The sequence below is a fragment of the Dipodomys spectabilis genome, unplaced genomic scaffold, assembly GCF_019054845.1.
Source record: "Dipodomys spectabilis isolate Male_0828 unplaced genomic scaffold, ASM1905484v1 ptg000045l, whole genome shotgun sequence".
In the NCBI taxonomy this organism is placed as follows: domain Eukaryota; kingdom Metazoa; phylum Chordata; class Mammalia; order Rodentia; family Heteromyidae; genus Dipodomys; species Dipodomys spectabilis.
This window is the reverse complement of record NW_024870722.1, coordinates 6,966,070-6,985,977: the sequence shown is the minus strand read 5'-3', so window position 1 is coordinate 6,985,977 and position 19,908 is coordinate 6,966,070.

The window sequence follows — 19,908 nt, the reverse complement described above, 5'->3', positions numbered from 1 at the left end:
TTATTCATTACTAATGCAATTCCTTAGAATAAAATGTTGGGTTTTTTCTTCCTACTATCAGCAAAGATTTTGGGGGGAAAACACAAAAATCAAGATCAATTGTATGTCTTATAACTACAGCATTGGTATTATGTTGCTTTCTTAGACTATAAAATAATAAAGACATGGAGCATTTATTATTGGCAAAAGTAGGCAAATATGAGCTCACAGAGGAAGTTGGTTTAATAGAACTTGATTTGATCCAGGAAGGATGACTATGTGTGTTAAATGGCAGAAAAAAAGGAGAGAAGTCATTATAGGCTAAAAGAAAATAGAGCCTACACAGAATGAATATATTCTCCTACTGGAGAATGAAGTGACATATTGGCGACACTGAATTGTAGTTGTGGAATTGAAGCATTAAGGTGACATGTGGTATTCCTGTGATGAAGGGCTCTGGTGAGACCTAAGTGTTATTTAGACTATTGTGGACAGCGTGGTCTTGAGACTAGAGGATCAGTTTGAAGATGAAGAAGTTGAAGCTGTTCACCCAATTCAGAAAAGAGATAGAATCTGATACCTTTATTTTTACTTAGGATGTTTACTTCTGCCCTGTAGAGAATACTTACATTTAAATCAATGCTCCAACTTCTGTTATGTTAGCATTATTTGCAGAAAAGTTACACGCATTATGATGCTACTTATGTGACAAGTCATCCTTGGATTTCTATTTTTCCAGGATTTTCTTTGTGATTTTGTTCAGTTTTTGCAATCATTAGTTTTATGTGTGATTTTGGGTAGACTATTAGTATCCAGATACTTGGTCGAATCATCACTCTAGACAGATGTTGATAGGAAGGCATTTTTCAAGTCATGTAATTTTTAAATGAACAGAGCCTGAGTACTGTGGATGACCCACCATAGTGTGAAGATAACTCATCCAGTTAGTGGAAGGCCTCAGGAGTCCTTAGTGGAGTCAAACTGTGACTCCACAAAGTCTCTAGCCTATTGGTCTACATAGCAAATTTTAGACTGACTAGTCCATTCATATGTTCATGTTCATATTCATATATGTGTGTGCTATATATTTTCTAGAACCCTGATTCTAATAGTTTTTTCACAGTTTATCTGGCAACATCTTTTAAGATGAACTTAAAAGTTGCTCATATTTTTCTCTCTTGATCTCAATCTCCTTCTGTTATTTTTCCTCTTTTTCACTCTTGGAATCTAAATCTAAAAGATCTATCTATCTATCTATCTATCTATCTATCTATCTATCTATCTATCTATCTATCTATCTACCTATCTATCTCTCTATTGATCGATCTGTGTGCATTTGATTCTTAATATCCTTACCATAGATTAGAACCTTCACGAAAGTCATATCCATTTTTTAATTCTTTTTTCTGAATCCAGCATTGTGACCTATTCCTGGCACCTCTATTCCCTTCCATCTTGCACATTAGTCTAGAGGTTTCTTCATCTAAAGATATAAAAATAAAATTAATTATTACTCAAAATTGCTTTGTTATACTTATTCTGTGGAAGCATGTGGAGGCTTTCTTTTCTGATAAAACAGAGACAGCATGTTCCTAGAATCTGCTGCAGATAAATCACTTACCTCTTAAAAACAGTAAACACAGTTAGTAATCATGTTAAAAATAAGAGCCCCTGCTCTCCCCTTAAAGCCAGCATTTACAATCATTGGGCAGCAAATTCTCTTCTATTTTGGCTTTGATTTCCTGGTCTGTTTCTGACCATATAAACTCATTTCTTGGATTTTTGCTTGGATCTCAAGTAGTATGCTAGAAAGGAGGATATACCTGGGGGGGGATGTGGTGGACATTTAACTGGGTTTGTGTTTTTCTGTATAGTTTTTGCAATTTTGAAGTAAATGTGAGGCAAAACAGAACAACATTCAAATAATGATCATTATTACTTATAGGTGCTTTCCTGAAGAATGTGTGCATGTGTGAGCTTGTATGTGCCACACACACACACACACACACACAGAGGGACACAGAGAGAGAGAGACAGAGAGAGTAAATTCTTTTTTAAATACATTTTTTATTAGAGGGATTACAGTTACATGAGCAAGGTAATGAGTACATTTCCTATCCAGCATTGTTGCCTCTACCATCCCATTCCTCCCACCTACTCAACTATACCCCCCAATCCCCCCCATTCCCCCTCCCCCCACCTAAATTGTAGTTTGTTTTTTGACATAGCGTCTTGTACATCTCATTGTTGCAATGGGTCAATCTGTATCCCTATTTAAACATTTTGTTTTTTTCTCTTCCCTTCTCCAAATTATACCATCAAATACAGTGAAAACAGGGGTTATACCAAGGAGGACGGATATACAAAGCAACAAAAAAATCAAATTTTTGACATTGAGTACAAATAAATTTTTTACTGCATTCTTACTTATCAAACTGCTTTTATCTTAGTTATTTTCAGTACCTCCTTTATTCTTTCCTACACTTGAACAGAATGGCTAGCATTTTTAAGATCCAAAAACTTAGAAAGGACCTCTGCTTTGTAAATGTACAGAATCTTGACTGATAATGGTGTTTTTGTTTTAAGCCAATAGCATTTGGAATAGTTTGTTATGAAGGAATTCCACTAGAGAAAGATATTATATAAAATATTTGTTATAGAACACAAAGAAAACATTATTATTAAGTAAAAAATCAGTTAAATAAATATTTGTTACATAAAATATATGAAGACCAAATATTTTGATCTTTATTGTTATAGTACTATGAATGTAGTTAATTGTCTTTAATTTCAACACTAGATCCCCTGTTGATTTCTATACAGTAGGACTATTGAAAAAGTTCAAGTAGCAAGAAGCAGAGAATTAGACAGAGAAAAACCATTCAAATGAGTAATTACTAAAACATGGCAAATTCTAGTAAAGAGGTGATTTTTTTAAAATTTCACAAAAGCATCTGTTACAAGCCAGATATTACACCAAGTATTAGGAACAGATACAAGTAGATTCCTTGTGACCAACTAATAGAGGATACAGATTTTAAAACAGATATTTCTGACATAAATTGGCCAGGGATAGGCCAGAAGGATGAGGTTGTCAATATATCAGTGGCAAATGTAAATCACCTGGCACAAAGTGCTATAAAACACATGCTAAATGTGTGTCAAACCCCACCAGTCTCCTGCAATCATATAGCAAGTTTCATAATCAAAGATGGCTCCAACATCTTCCAGCCCAGGGCCCTTTGACATTACGACTTCTTTACCAAGAGGGAGAGTCACATCACACATCTTTTGAAAGTAGACTGTTTTCAGCACTCAATTGCAACCAAGGGAATGTGGTAGCAACAGCGACATGAGAGTGAACCAAGAAAGGTCTGGCAGGGTCAGCCTGGCTCTCCTACAGTATTAGTTTTCCAACTGTTCCATCTCCAAAGGCTTTTTCTAGAAAACAGATGCTCTGTATGAGCAGAAGCCATGGTCATGGCTGGCCAATCCTCCTAACTGCACAGCTTTTGACTCATCCTAGCTTATCCCCTGGATAGAAAAGTTAAGAATTCTCCAGATGATTTCAACTCCTGAGCAGTTGAGTCAACCTCAGACCCCTGAATTTTCCAAGCGAAGGCTCCTCATGCCCAGAAACAAGCCATCTCCGTTGCATTCTGTTGAAAACCTTGGCACCCAGAATTTATGAACGTAACAAAATGATTACTGTTACATGCCATGGTTTGCTGTGGTCCTTTACATTGCACTAGCGAATTAGAATAGATGGTGGAGTCTGAGAGCCACTTTTACAATGAATCCTATCATTTTTTGACTTGTATATATATATATATATATATATATTGAGACTACAAGAGTCCTGGATGTAAACTTTCAGTCAAGATTCCTTGATGCAAACCTTTCAGTTAACTCAAATACTGAGAAAGAAATGTATCATTCATTAATTTCTGGGTTCTAAGCACAGCATTTTGGGAGACTGTAGCTGACTAAAATGTTCTTTTTCTACCTTGTGTAAAATTATCAGTTTACTTGCTTGGCAGTATTTCATTTCTTCTGATAAAGGCCACTTCACTTCAGATTTAGTGCAAATGGAAACATTGGGAAAACTGATTTACTTGCTATTCATATCATAAATCTGTGAGAAGTAACATTTTTGTAAATCATTATGAGAAGACAATGCCTTGGTATGTTTGAAGATACTGGCTACCTCAAATGCAGTGTGGTTTGAGGCTTTTTAATCACTAATTAGAATGTATAGAAAGAATTTGTTTATATTAAGATGATTTAGAGAAAGATGTACTATTAAACTCTTAAGTTCTTCCACATTAGAGTCATTAGATCTACTGGTTGTTAACAGTTGAACCATGTATAATTCAAGATTGGCAACTTAAACATTGTCTAAGAAAGATATTCATTTTAATTATGTGAATTGAAAGAGGCACTTTTTTTCTATTTTTCTATCACAGTAATTGAGAAATCATTAAAAATTAGAATACAGTTTCATTAAATTTAGAAAGGGATAAAAAAGAAACCGTGTTAATATCCAAAACATTTCTTTTCTTAGACTGTCTTGACAGATGAGATAATTAAACTTGAATCTGTGGTGGTAAAATAGGTGACATAGAAGGAAAACAAGGAGGTGCAATATGTGTTTAATTAATGGATGCCAATTATAGCTCAGTCAAAATTGAATGTGTGTCCTAAGAAAGCGAGAGGACTAGTTACAAGAGGTCAAGAGTTAGAACTTGAGGTACTATATCTATATAAGTCCACTGCTTCTTGGAGGCATGCTGGGCATTATTAAGCCTACACAAAGAACCTTAATTCTCCTCTACCCAACTCCAAATCTCCTAAACATATTGCACAATCCAAACTTGAAAATCCTGACAGTGGAAACCTTTTGTCTGCAGAGAAAGCAGGCTTCTCAATTGCTAACCTTTCAATATTTCACAAACTTAGTAAAATAGAAGGATTTGGTGGGCAGAAAGGAAACCCAAGGTTCAGGAAATCTCTCCAGGTGACAGAAAAACCCGCATCATTTTCTGTCCCAATCTCCAGATTGCCCTATCATTTTCTCTCAGACTTTCCATGAGGTGAATACAGTATCCATTTTTGGAGGAACCTCTCAGAGTTTACCTGCATGGGTTAGTCACAAATTTAAGACAAGACCAAAATGTTAAAGTTTGCTTCGAGATTGCTTCCTTCCTTGCCCATCTGTTCAGGTGATGCATTGTTGAACTGCCTTAGCTCTTTTTAAATGAAGGAATAAGCAGAGAGTTGAATCAGTCCATGAGACGAGAGTCGAATCAGTTTTGTATGTAGTCCAGAGTCAAAGTGAATTGGAATACATTTATACTTTCCTATGTATCTTTGTAAGGCATGCGCATATATTAAAAATGATAAAAAAATTTTTCTCAGGATTTTTCCTGACAAACCACAGGAGGTTTTCATTGAAAGTTCAATTTAGACTCTCTTCGAGAGAGTCACACACCTCTAAGTGTTGGGATGAGAGCGTGCACATTTGCAGTATTTTTTGTTCCATTAAAATAATTTTTTTAGCTTGCTTGTCATTTCAGTCACCAAGCTCCACTAAGCTTTGCTAATTTTGTGAAATTTGGAATAGTGTTTTGCCACTTTAGAGATAATCCCTGAAAGCTTCCTTCTTGCAGATGGTAATAAATCATTCCTTCCACTAAAAGCCTCAATGTCATTTGAAATTTATTACACAGAGAGAGTAGTGGACTTAAAAGCCATTTCGTGTGTCTTATTACTTCAATCATCTAATTTATGGGTTTCAGCTGCAATTGTAGTCGGAAAAACTATTTTCCTTTCCCTGATCAATATGAGTCGGGTTTTGTATTCATTCCCCACTAACCTTTTCCTGCCCAATGTCACCCCTTGCCTCATCCTGAATCCGCAGTCATTCTGCAGTTTCCCATCCTTCAAAGAAATGTAGGTCTGAAATGGAACAACTGTGCCAACAAGGCTGATGGAGATTGACTAAGCTTTACTAGCTCTTAGCTGAACTTGTCAAAAGATATCTTGGTTATTATTAGTTGAGCAATCTTGCCCTGGGGAAGGGGAAGCTGTCAAAAACTCCTATGCTTAATATGTACATCTCTGGCTTCATGGAGTGGGTTTGAAGGGAACCGATTAAATACAGTATGAGGTAAGCCTAACCAATACACATTTCACACAAAGAAGGTAGGAATCAGTACTCTTTTTTGTTAATTGTGAAAATACCGTACAGAGGGGTTACAATTACATGGGCAAGATAATGAGTACCTTTCTTATCAAGCATTGTTGCCTCCTCCTTTGTTTGGAATCAGTGCTCTTGTCTGCCATATTGGAGATGAGATAGTTCCCTTTCTACAAAGAAAATTAATTTCTGTTGCTGTATGCAAGTTGTTGTCATCCTCGTGATAAAAGATAGAATTGATGTGTTGATCAGGAAAAGGAATGTAGGAAAGAAGCTGTCTCCAACAGCAGGCTTGAGGCTCACAGGAAAACTACATCCACAGTGGTGAGTAGAACTGATTGAATCTCTTGGACAACCAGAGTTTTGACACCTTTGGTCTAGACCTGCCACAGGACGGAGGTAAAAGACAACTGCAGTGTTCTTTGATCTCCATAATGAACGATAAGATGCACACCTAACTATTCCCATCCAGGCATGAAACCCTTGCATGACACCTATTGTCATAGATGGATTCTTCTCGGCCTTTCAGGCAAATCCCAAAGAAGATGTTCTCACAAAGCATGGCCACAGTCCTGCTGAGATTCTCAGCATCTCCAGACTTCAGGGTTTGCTGTACCATCCTAGTGGTGCTCATTATGAAGTTCCCGTCTCCTTCTTTTCATTTCTCCAGCTCCAACTTCTGCAGTCAAGCATTTGTGATTTATGGGAGATGGCAATGCAGTTACCTTTGTTTCCTGTCTCTTGTAATACTATTTTGAAAATGAAAATTATCTTTCATTACACTTAATCGTCTATTTTTTATAACTCATAATAGTTATATCATGGTGTCCAGATAATTTGTATCATCAATAAATATTATATGATAAAACTATCTCAACAGGGATCCAAGAAACAGGACTTCTGAAAACTCTATAAAAATGTGTCTTCATCTGAGAAAAATTTCTGTAACATCACTTGGATGTGTTATAATAAGTTCTGCTTTTATGTAAGTATCACATATGTTTTCAGAGGGTCATTTAAAAAAATCGATCTCCTTTTTCATTACATCATAAAATTAACAGGCTTTGAAAATGGACATAACAATCTGGGGACCAGTGACTCAAACCTGTAATCCTAGCTACTCAGAAGGCTGAGATCTGAAGGTCAACACTAGCCTGGGCAGGAAAGGTGGTAAGACTTTTTATCTTTAATTAACCACCAAAAAGCTGTAAGTGAAGCAGTGACTCTACTTGATAAAGTGGAGAATACCAGCTTTGAGCAAAAAAGCTAAGGGACAGCATCCATACTGACACACACACACACACACCACACACACACCACGTACACACACACAATTGACACAACCAACTCAATTTATAAACTGTGAAAAGTTAACTATTCCCAACAACCTTCACTTACGAGCAGCATGCATTTTTTTTCCTTTATGTTCTAGGTGTCCCATCTGGGTACATGAATTTAGCTTTTCTATATTTAAATCAAACTTCTCAAATTTCTTGCTCATAGGCACTTGGACCACAGATGCTCTTGTAGGCTAAAATTATTTAAAATTATTTCTTGCTAAAAATTTCTAGCAGGCCACATCTAGGGGACTATTAGTAGAAACAAATTAGTGGTATCGAAATATCTTTTTTTGACTATAAATAGTCAGAAATTTAGGGAATGCAGAAAAAAAAGGAAACAAAATACGAATGGTAGTTTCACTATCCAGGAGTAACTACCTTTGACAGTTTGTTTCATTTGCTTCCTATCTCTTCTACTATGTATATTTGAGGCATATAAATTTATTTATGCACCTATTCTTCTTTATTTATAGACAGAAGGGTGGGGAGAAGAGGCAGGTTTCATTTTTCCCAAACAATTAATCTAAGGTAGCTATACACGTCATCGGTTCACAAACACACTCCAGCTTGTTTAGTATGTCTTTACTTATTATTTTGTCTTATTCACTTTGCTATATTATTGGGGGCTCAGAAAGGTCACAGGAATCTGGCCCACAATTTTCTACTGTTAATAACCCACTTAACTATTTCTTTGGGGAACACAAGTGTACAATTGTAACCTTCCTGCAGAAATAAGAGAAATACTCTTGACATCAAAGTATAGAGAAATCTTTTAATTCTTAACCATGGAGACCTCGCAGATTTAAGAGCTGTTTGTCAAAGATGATCAGGTTTAGCCTTCCAATTTTATAGATGAGATGAGTGCATGCAAAGTCAATTTCTAATTCTGTGGCTCTAGTGATTCCTTTATAGCTTCTAATTCAAATCTAAACATAAATTATAATGAAAGAGTGACTGTAAAATTCTCAATTTTGTAGAGTTAAAATGAATCCATGAAGATGCCTTGATTGATTGTTTATCTGATTTGTAAAGGGCTTTCTTAAGCTACAGATTCATTTACACAGCTATCTAATTATCTATCTGTCTGTCTGTCTGTCTGTCTGTCTGTCTGTCTGTCTGTCTGTCTGTTTGTCTGTCTATTGTTGCCAGCACTGAGTGAGCAGAGTTCACCTCTTATGAGCAGGTGCTTTATATGTTAGTATAAAGTGTTTCTTATTATCACAAAAGAGAGAATTTGGTGTCTGACAGATCTAATGTCCACTTTGGCATTTGTTATGTAAGTATAAATCTTAGGGTTTTTTTACATATGAAATGTACTTATCATTTGTACTTTACAGATGCATATAAAAAATTCAATTTTTCATATTTATTGAGAGTTAACAATGTGGCTTGTCTTTTGGACCAATTTCCTTTAGACTCATTTCAAAGACATTTAGTACACACAGGACTCATGACGTATACCGCTCATGAAAGTTAGCGGGAAAATAGGCGTGGTGTTCAGGAGCTGGAGAATGAGCATGCACATGAAGCATTCCTTTTTATCATCGGAGTACTTTTGCTGTCCCTCAGGTTACTGAGCTCAAGCTGAACGATCATTTTCACATACCCCAGTATACATCATTGCTGTATTAAGTCATCTTACCTGTTTACGTCTTACCACTTTGAGCTCATTAGTTGTTCTGTATTGGCTGTTGCCTTATCTGTGTGGCAATAGAAGATGCCTGACAAGGACAACACCAACTCTCGACCCTCAAGTCATCATTAATACATCAAACCACTTTTTCTCTCTGAACTCAAGAGCATGAATCAAGCAGCTATTACAAATCAATCAGCACTGTCATACTAGATAAAATCTGATTATCTGAGCTCTGGATTTCAATCAGCCACTGTACTTCTGCCAGGGAATAGAAGGCTAAAGATTTCAATGCAAGACAGACTTCAGAATCGACAGAAAAACCTCAAGAATGATCTTTCTGTCACCTCCAACTTTCTAAGCAACAGTTCCCTGAGGTAATAGTAAGTGTCAATTGCCTCTGTATATTCTCAGACATCTTTAGCAATCTACTATTGTAAAAAAAAGGATAATTATAAGTGACAACCATAAATATGTTATTCATTAGAACTTTCCATGATGGAGAAAATATTCTGCTGTCCAATATGGTAGCCACTGGCCACTAAGTCCTTGAAAAGTAGTGATTGCAATTGAGGATCTGAATTTTAAATTTTATGTACTTGTCACAAATGTAAATAGTACATGCCACCAGCAGCTATAGTATTGGGCGGGGAAATTCTGTAGAGTACTCCCAATGAAGGTTAGTTAAATGCTCTGACTAAAGGATATATTTCCCTCTTATTATAAGCCTACTTAAAAATATGTGCTATGGCTGGACACCGGTAGCTCATGCCTATAATCTGAGGCTGAGATCTGAGGCTTATGGTTCAAAGTTGGCCTGGGAAGGAAAGTCTGTGATAAATATGTGAAATATAAAATGTGGACTGGTCCATAAGTAACTATGCATGTGAATCTATTCACAGAACATAGACATGGTATTTGTTTTAGATAATCTGTTGTTAAAAATATGTAGATAGAGCCTATGAGTTGTGAGATCCTACTGTTTTAAATAAATCTGTCTTCTAGTTTTGTTCTGATATCATTCAGCATATAGGAAGTACTCAAAACTTCCTGGTTGTTGTTAAGAATGGAGAGTTTATCACGTTCCCGTACTTACTTGAAAAGGCATTAAAAAGTTTACTGAGGGATTGTGATGAATAGAAAAGAAAAGATGACTTCTTTAGCAAGCAATCACTTTCTAGACCCAAGATTTCTCTTGGCTAATCATCATACTAAAGGAAATAAAAGGAAATAAAGCACATACTTTAACCTACCAGTATTTCATATATATATATATGTCCACAAAAGTAACATGGAATATCAAAATTATGATCAGGGTTTTTTTTTCTTGTTGTTATTTTTTCCTGTATTGCTAGGCCATCTCTGTGTGAAGGCGGAATTCCAAGGAACAAGTTTTTTAAAACTCAAAGTGACCCAAATATCTGTTTCCTTTATAGTGGGTTCTTTAGTCATCCGCAGCAATGCTGAAAATAAATGTGAAGCTGGATGAGGAAATAAAATACTTCATGGATGTCTTCATATCTGCAGTTAATTTTGTTGAAGAGGGTGGTTACATGTGAAAACAATTAACATGAATCTTAGACTAGATGTTCTGTATTCTGTAACTACACAGTAGTCTTGGAACTCTCATATGCTTGGGCAGAAATCTGTTTTTCCACTGAACAGCAGCAGGATAGTGAAAAAAATCTAAGCAATATTTTCTTGTGAACTCCCACTTCTCTATCAATTAAGAATGTGAAGATGCTCTTGCTCTTCGTTTCTAGCTCTTGCTCTTGCTCTTCTTTTCTAGCTCTCTCTGCTCTCTCTCTACTCTAGCTCTTTCCTCTCTCTTTTCCAGCCACGTGGAGTGCCAACCTTGCCTGGTCCCAGCAGGTCTACTGAATAAACCTACCCCTTAAAAAAAAATAACAATAAAAGAATGTGAAGAGCCATGCACCAGTGACTCACGCTTATAATCCTAGTTACTCAAGAAGCTGAGATCTGAGGATCGTGGTTCAAAGCCAGCCAGAGCAGGAAAGTCCATGAGACTCTTATCTCCAACAAACCACCAGAAAACTGGAAGTGGCGCTGTGGCTCAAGTGGTAGAGCGCTAGCCTTAAGCTGAAGAGCTGAGGGACAGTGCCCAGACCCAGAGCTCAAGCCTCACAACTGACCCAAATAAAAAGAATGTGAAGACTTGTAGGTCAATTTTAAAGATCCACTTATAGTATTGATTATTAAGTAACATATGATGCTTTGGCATCTACTCTTAACACGTTACTCCCAGAGACTCTTTTGCCTATTACTGTTGTAGTCTGATCCTAAATTCTAAGACAAGAACTTAACATCTCAACTATATTCCTGTATGGTTTGTACATGACGTCATTAACATATGGGAGGATTGAAATCTCTAATAATAGATGATCTTTCAAAATGTTATTGATAGCAAATAATTCATGTTGGCAGTAGATGAATAACCTGGATTTCTTAGGAAGTTTCTGTCTTCCTAACCTTGTACTTGGCATTAGATAGACCAATATGAAATATTTCATGGTAAAATATGAATCTTTTACCAAGTTGGAGCTGTGGGTTAAAGAAAATCTGATTCCATCAAACTTTCCAAGGAAATTACACAGTAATCTGTACAGTTTTGATGATTGCTTTTACTGAGTGGTAAAGGTAACACAGAAAAGGAAGATTGAAGCCTTGTATTATGGTGGTATAATTGACAGACTCACAGTGGGGGAAAAACAAACAAGGCTTCCACAACTTTTGTTTGGATTCATGTTTTCAACAACCTGACAGGTGGTTTGTATCTGACCGTGGTCTGGGAAATAATAGTAAGCATTTCCATTTGGTAAAAAGCCAGTCAAATGACACAGTGATTTCATTTCTTCATGATGGACAGACACAGTGAAGAAAAAGTAAGGTTGATATTATGAGGAGTGTACTCATCCTGGTGAGTTCAGTTGTACGGAATTTCTAATCCTCATTGTGGTGCTACTTTGCGAAGCATGTCTACTACACGTCATGGGAATAGTCTTGGAAAGATTCGTAGTTTCTGTTTTGACTGTGTGAATGAAGACCATCATAACTTGGTTTTTATCATTTTTGTCTGGTGGTGGTATTACGTTCTGGCATTACTGTGAAGATTACAAGCTTATTGGCTTAAGATAATACCTCCCTTTTCTTTGAAGTTCTTGAGAAACCAGAAGTCTGTGTGTAAGGTGGATTAATCGCTATCTCTACTTCGGAGAGTTTCACAAGACTCATTTTTTTTTTTTTTTGGATTAAAAAACAAGGGAAGAATACACATCTAAATTCATTCACTTTGTTGTATGATTTAGATACTTGTGGTTATAAGACTGTGGTCCCTCTTCTTTGCTGGTTATCAGCCAAGGCAGCCCTTAGCAGCCAAAAAATCATTCTGTCACCTCTGCATGTGACCATGCACTTCAAAGCCAGCAAAAGATGCAATGTGAGATCCTCATTCTGTCATCTCCTACCTTCTTTCTGCTATGTCTCTGACAACCCAGTTTTCTTTCTTGAAAGGGTCACTGGGTCCATCCAACACCTCAGAAGTATCTCTAAGATTTTTAATCTTTTGCTATAGAGGATAGCACATGCATAAGTTACCGAGATCTGAATATAGTGCTCATCAGGGAAGAATTATTTTGCTTGCCAAAGTATTTACCAGGTTAATAGCGTATTAACAGCTATTATTATTATTATTAACAGTTTATTACTATAGTTTAAGAAATCTCTCTCTCTCTCTTTCAAATTCTTCATTTTGTTTAGAGACCTGGAATATTGAAAGACAGGAAGAGATTTTTATTTCTCTCTGTAATAGTATTCTCTTACAATTTTCCAATCAAGTACAGCATGGACAGCTGTTACTATATCTGGAACTGCTTCACCTCTGGGAAGTAACGGGCAAAGGAAATTAGACATTTAATATAATTAACTAAGAATGCCAGTAGATGTAAAGATGATTCCTTAATTTCATCCATTGTTACAGTTTTTGATTAAGAAAAAGAAAACAGGAAACAATTAGTAAAGACTTCCATTCTTGCAAGAACACCTAGATGTTAATTACCAATAGGCATTGGATATGGGAGTTGCCTAAACTCTTTTTCATAGTTCATTTGAGGGTGGAAAATCTTACCTTAAAAATTGATATGGGACCAGGTTACATACACAAATTTTTGCTTCATTTGATACCAGTGACATTAGAACACTGGCCATTTATTCTGTTAGTCTACTCAAGCATATTTTTTCTAGCATAGTCTACAGTAAAATTTATCTAATGTCACTTGTTTTAATACATGCTTTTATTTATTTTAATACATAAAATAAGGTTTATAAATCTTCCTCTGATAATCATATTGCCCTCATCCCTCTGGCTTTGAAATATAGTAGTGTCATTTTCGCTTTATTAATAAGCATTATTCAATTTCCATTTTGTTTTCCTGCTTAGTTCATTAATTATTTATACATGGAAAGAATTTCAAAGATATATGGAGTTGAGAAGGAGGGAGCTGTCTAATATTATTGTATACCATTGTGAATATTTAGCAACAATACTGCAGTGTATAATTTGCTGAGACTTTGTTTTAAACATCTAGAACATTCTTTGTAACATAGGGTCTGTGTGTTTTAAGAGAATGTATATAACTTGCTTTCGGAAGCAAATTACACCAGACTTGGTCATTATATTGCTCAAATTTCTCACATATTTGCCTTTTGTTTTCTTTGGCCTATCAGTGTATGAGAAAATTTTGTTATAACTAAGGATTTGCCTCTTTCTTTTTATATGTATCTGTCATGTTTATTTTTAAACTTGATTGGGCGTCTGCTTTTGTTTGATGCTTTTTCTATATTACCTTGCTTTCTCATTGTTTCATTTTTTTCCTCTGATTTCTTTAGACTTTATAAGCATTTCTTTTCTCTATCTTTTCCTTTTCTGCTTTAAAAACTACTCATTCAATTCCATTGTTTTCTTTATATTTTAAATGCATTTTCTACACTTAGAGTCTCTTAATAAAGTCTGATGTCACTTAATTACATTCTCATCCTCGGAAGAATAATTTTGGTTCTGTGCTTTTTTTTTTTTTTGGGAGGGGGTGCTGTCGTGGGGCCTGAACTCTGGGCCTGGGTGCTGTCCCTCAGCTGTTCAGCTCAAGGCTAGCGCTCTACCACTTGAGCCACAGCGCCACTTCCAGCTTTTTTTTTTCTTTTTGTTTATGTGGTGCTGAGGAATCGAACCCAGGGCCTCAGGCATGCAAGGCAAGCACTCTACCACTGAGCCACCTTCCCAGCCCCTGGTTCTGTGCTTTCTATTCACAAATCTCTTCCTTCTTCCCTGAATCACCTGACTAACCCATGTTATATTTCAACTTCATACCTGAAACTTTTGTTTACTGTCAATATTCATTCAGACACCTCAGTGGGCATAAACTGTTCATGTATTGCTGACCATTACATTATTCACATAAATTCTTCCTTTTGGACTTATTTTAATTCTTTTAAAATTTCATTTTATGTTCTTTAGGTAGTTGTACAAAGGAGTTGCCATTCAACAGAGAAGTTTATGAGTATAGTGCATCTTGATCAATGCCATCCCTATTCATATTCTTACTCACTCACTCCTCACTTTTCTTAAGTTTTAGGTCATGTCTTTTGCCATTTAACAAAGCACTGTCTACAATGCATCTTGATCTGTGTCATCCCTTCCACATCTTCCCCCATCTCTGTTCCAACCACTCCTCCCTTATTTTCTTCAGTTCTGTGGCATGTACAATGCATGCTTGCCTGCATTCTACTCATTTCTTTCATTCATTCTTCTACCTCTCTCCTCCACCCACCCCCCATCCCCAGGATTTATTTCCTAGTATTCATTTTATTAGGGTTTGGCTTAGTTTTTCTAAAGAATTATAGTAGTGTTCTCCATGGATTCAGTTATACTTCAGTTAATTCATTTATAACCATTTGGGTGCCACCCAGTGTGCTTATTCTAGATTTATAGGCACATTCTAGTTCCCACTAATAAGGGAAGCCATGCAACCTGTGCTTCTCTGGGTCTGGCTTACTTCACTTAACATAATCCTTTCCAAGTCTTTCCATTTGCTTTCAAATGGTTCAATGTCATTCTTTCTGATGGATGAGTAGAATTCCATAGTGTGTGTGTGTGTGTGTGTGTGTGTGTGTGTGTGTGTGTGTGTGTGTGTGTGTGTGTGTGTCTCACATTTTCTTTATCCATTTGTAACTTGAGGGGCATCTGAGCCAATTCTATATCTTGGCTATGGCAAATATAGTTGTAGTGGTGGCTTCAGTGTATCCTTGTTTGTGCTTTATTGGATAAATGTTCCAAAGTGGAATTGTTGGGTCATAGAGGGGTTCTATGTTTAGTCTTTTGAAGAGCCTCCATACTGCTTTCCAGAGTGGTTGAACAAATTTACATTCCCACCAGTAGTGTAGTAAGGTTCCCTTTGGACCACATCCATACCAATATTTGTTATTTTTATTCTTGTTAAAATATTTATTTAGAAATTCATTTTCAAGGGACTTTAATAAAATTGTTGAGTATTCTATAATATTAAAAAACCCCTTTGTTTTGTATTACATCTTCCATAGTATATTTTTTCCAAGTTTGTTTTTTTATTATTTTTAAGTGGTTATACAAAGGAGTTGCCATTCAAAAAGTAGTTTATGAATACAATGCATCTTGATCAGTGTCATCTCTTTCACTATAGTTTACTTTCACTCCTCATGTTTTAGTGCACATCATATTGAGGTCTAAATCATTTTCTCTCTGGATTTCAAATGGTTTCTCATTGCTTTCCCTGAATTCTGTGGTATAGAGAAAGCCTGGAGCCAATCTGGTTCATATTTCTGAAGTTAATCTTTCTTGTCTCTCTGGAGGATTTAATAATTTTCTCTTTATCATGTTTGTGCTCAGGTATTTTGAGCAATGCTTTATGTTTTTCTTTCTTGTCACTTAGTAAACACTGTTAATCTGATGACATTTTGTTTTGCCCCACTTCCAGGAAATTCCCAGCCCCTACTTTTTTCTAGCATTGTCTCTTCTTTGATTATTTGCTTCTAGAAATAGCATTAGAATATATTAAACTGCATATCTATTCCAACTCTTAAAATTTCTTCTTAGCTTTCATTTTCATCCTTTTGAGCTACATTTAAATTAATTCCTCAGTCCAGTTTTTCAAGGAACTCAGTTTTTTTGTGAGTATTTACTGAAGTTTTATTTTTGCACTTGCAAAATTAGGCTAGTTAAAATTCGACATTCATAACACATCAAAACCATTGCTCTAACAAGTTCCATTTTTAAATTTTGTCTCCACAATAAACTAAATATCTATGAATATGTGACCAATGACAATAACTGAAACATACACAATATCTCCTACAAGTGTTTATCTTGTTTCTCCCTTATTTAGTCTCTTTGTTTCTCTAACCAAACTATTCTTAAATTTTGTCCTTGTTAAAATTTTCTTTGGAAAATGTTCAATCATACACAGAGATACATGCCTGAAATAAACGGTCTACTTTGCTTTATTAAAAGAATATGGATGTATGCAATGTTGTTTCATTCATTACATTTCTGAGATTTATACATGCTGTTGAATTGTTCACACCCATTCATTTTACCCTATATAATGTCTTATTATATGTCCATACTGCTACTTCTTGACCTATTAGTACATTAATGGCATTTATGTCATTTTTATTTTAAAAAAGGTAAGGCATTGAATGCAAAGAGATTTCATCTTGTCTACTAGAGGCATGGCACTTGTTTGGGAGACCTGAGACAGTGACTGCTGGCTTGCAGGAAACCTCACGGTATGGGAAACATCGGGGAAGATAATGCCAATGGTCTCAGGTACCTGCAGCAGCAACATGGGATAGCCAAAGGAGAATTGTCAGAAGGTCTGTTTCTATTTTTAACCAATGGTCTCTGCTTTGCTCATTAATGATTTCTCCCCTTCTGCCTCCTCTTCCCTTCCTCCCCCTCCTCCTCTTCCTCCTGCTGCTGCTGCTGCTGCTGCTGCTGCTGCTGCGAGATTGCTTTATCTGGGTTCCTAGACAATCAGATGGAGTCTGCGCACACTGAGATCTGATCTTTCTCACCCAGTCCAGCGACTCACACAACAATGCTCTAGATATATGCACACACACACACACACACACACACACACACACACACACACACACACACACACCACACACTCAGAAATAATGCGTTACCAGTTCTGTTATGTATTCTTTGGTCCAGCTAAATAGATATCTAAAATTTACTATTACATTGGATAATCAGTAGAGGCTAGAGGAATTTAAAGGCACAGGCTAAATAAAGTCTGGTGAGATGTTTAATCTTCATTGCCAACTTGATTGGATGATTGGATTAAGAAATGCCTTATAGGTTAGCGAAGCACAATTCTAGGTGTGTTTATGATAGCATTTCTGGAGATAATTGATGTGTGGGACTGCAACTGATAGAAAAAGACCTTCACTAATGTGAATAGCTCTGGCCAATAAGAGTCAATATTTTCAGCTATGGAATAAGTAACACATTCATCAAATACAGCAATATTGGAGAACTCAGGGTCTCAAGCTTGCAAGACAAGCTTTCTTCTACCTGAACCAGCGAAATTTAGGTTCACAAATTTAGTCATTTTAAAAAATATTTCTGATTCTAGTACATTTTGTTATGATGATTCTTGATATAGTTTGGCCCTTTGCATTAATTTCTACTTGGGCCATTTTCCTTTTCTTTTATAAGTTTTGGATTGAATAGTGTGATCTTTTTAATTTTTTTCTCTCATTCAAATTTATACACTCTGCTTTTAGTCTCTTCTCCGTTAATGCTGAAGTTTTACCATGCATACTTAACAAAAGGTAAACATTTCTTTGACTTCATATTAAATAAGACATGTTTTTTTCTCCATATGCATTTGAGACATTTTATTTTTTCATTGTTATAGTTTCAGTAATGTAGGGGTTGGGAAGTTTTAAGAAATTCTTCTTAAGAAAGGAACACAATGGCTCAGTAGCTATGTGCATCTGATCATACAAAATAATATTTATCAAAATGAGCTCCAGGAAATGGAAACAAGAGGTTTTCCTCTTTGATGCTGTTTTTGTTTTCTTTTCTTTTTTGTCTCATGTGTTTGTTTATTTGTCTTTGGGAGGGCAAGAGGGGCACAGAAATGGTGAGGAAAAAAAGGTGTAAAACTGCAGAAGTGATACTCATTAGACACTATGTTGAAAATTAACTCTAAAACATGTGGATGGGATGGGAGGGAAAAACAGAGAGTGAGGGACGGAATGACATTGTTCAAAAATAAATGTACTCATTATCTGACTTATATAACTGTAACCCTGCTGTACATTACCTTTACAATAACAATAGAATGCATTAAAAAGAAATTCTTCCTGAGAGATGAAATATTGCTTTTCTTTAGTCTTTCCACTGCTCTGTATGGATCTGTGAGTAAACTTACACTGACCCTAATCATTTTATCTTCTAATGTTCCATACTGTGACATATTTTTTCATCATATTATTTTTTGCTGAACTATGAGTATCTTTTGGATTTTCCCTCCAATCTATCAATTCTCTCATTAATGCATCAAATGATATTTAACACATTCATAGAAATTTTGATTTCTACGAATAAATAATCATTTCCAAAAGGTCTTTCGTTCTCAATTTTTTTCTATTCTCAGTGAATTCTTGATGAATGCCTTGCTGTATACTGAATATTTTACTTTTAAAAATATTATATGCAGCTATTACACATATCCAACAAGTTAAACATCTGCAGTTTTTGTGAGTCTAAATCTGTTATTTCTTATTTGTGCATACTGATGCTAATAGCAGTAATTTTGCTAATTTTGTTTGTGAGTTGATTACTTGATCTTAATCATGGTGAGTCCTTCAAGACTAACATATATTATTAAATCCAGTATGACTCTTTTCCTTAAACCTCTGACTTTAGTCCATTCCTATATCCTAATTATCATGGTACTAGAGTTTTCTACTGACTTCTATTTGCCATCTATTTCTTTTCCGTTCATATTCTTGGATTGAATGCTTTTGTTCTGTTTTTACTTAATAATCTTTTCTCTTACTCAAGTTTATACATTCTTTTTAAAATCTCTATTGGGCATCCTTAAACATTCACTAGTCAAGTTAGCATAATACAATCTAAGGTAACAATGTTTTTATCTATATCCTAAATGATGCATGAACTTTAAGATACATTGTCTCAAATTGTCTTGCTGCAGGCTTACCTGCTATGCAGATTTCCCTTTTGTCAGTTGCTCTCTGGCTCAGTGGTGCATATAGTATCTTCTGCTCTAGCTCAGTTTGTCAAGTCTGGGGTTTTGGCTTTAGTCTGTCCTGACCTAATTATCTGTGTATTCCTAACCTGACCTCTCATCTTTCCTTTATTCCAGGTAGCCCTTTGAGAAACCCTGGCCCCTGAATTCCCAGCAGGGGTCCCATGTACTTCTCTGAGAGCTTCCTACTTTGAGAAGGCCAATGATACCTCCTCTTCTTTTATTTCCAGAGTCTAGATATTTGACAAATGAATCCCCCCCAGCAATGGTCATATGTAATGCATTGTCCTTTTCTGATTCTTTATCACATGTTTAAGATAGCAAATCCATTTTAAGTAGGAAATCATCCTGTTTTATAACCCTTACTCTTGTTAAATGAGCTACTCTTTTTTGTTTGCATAAACAGATTTATCTTATGTA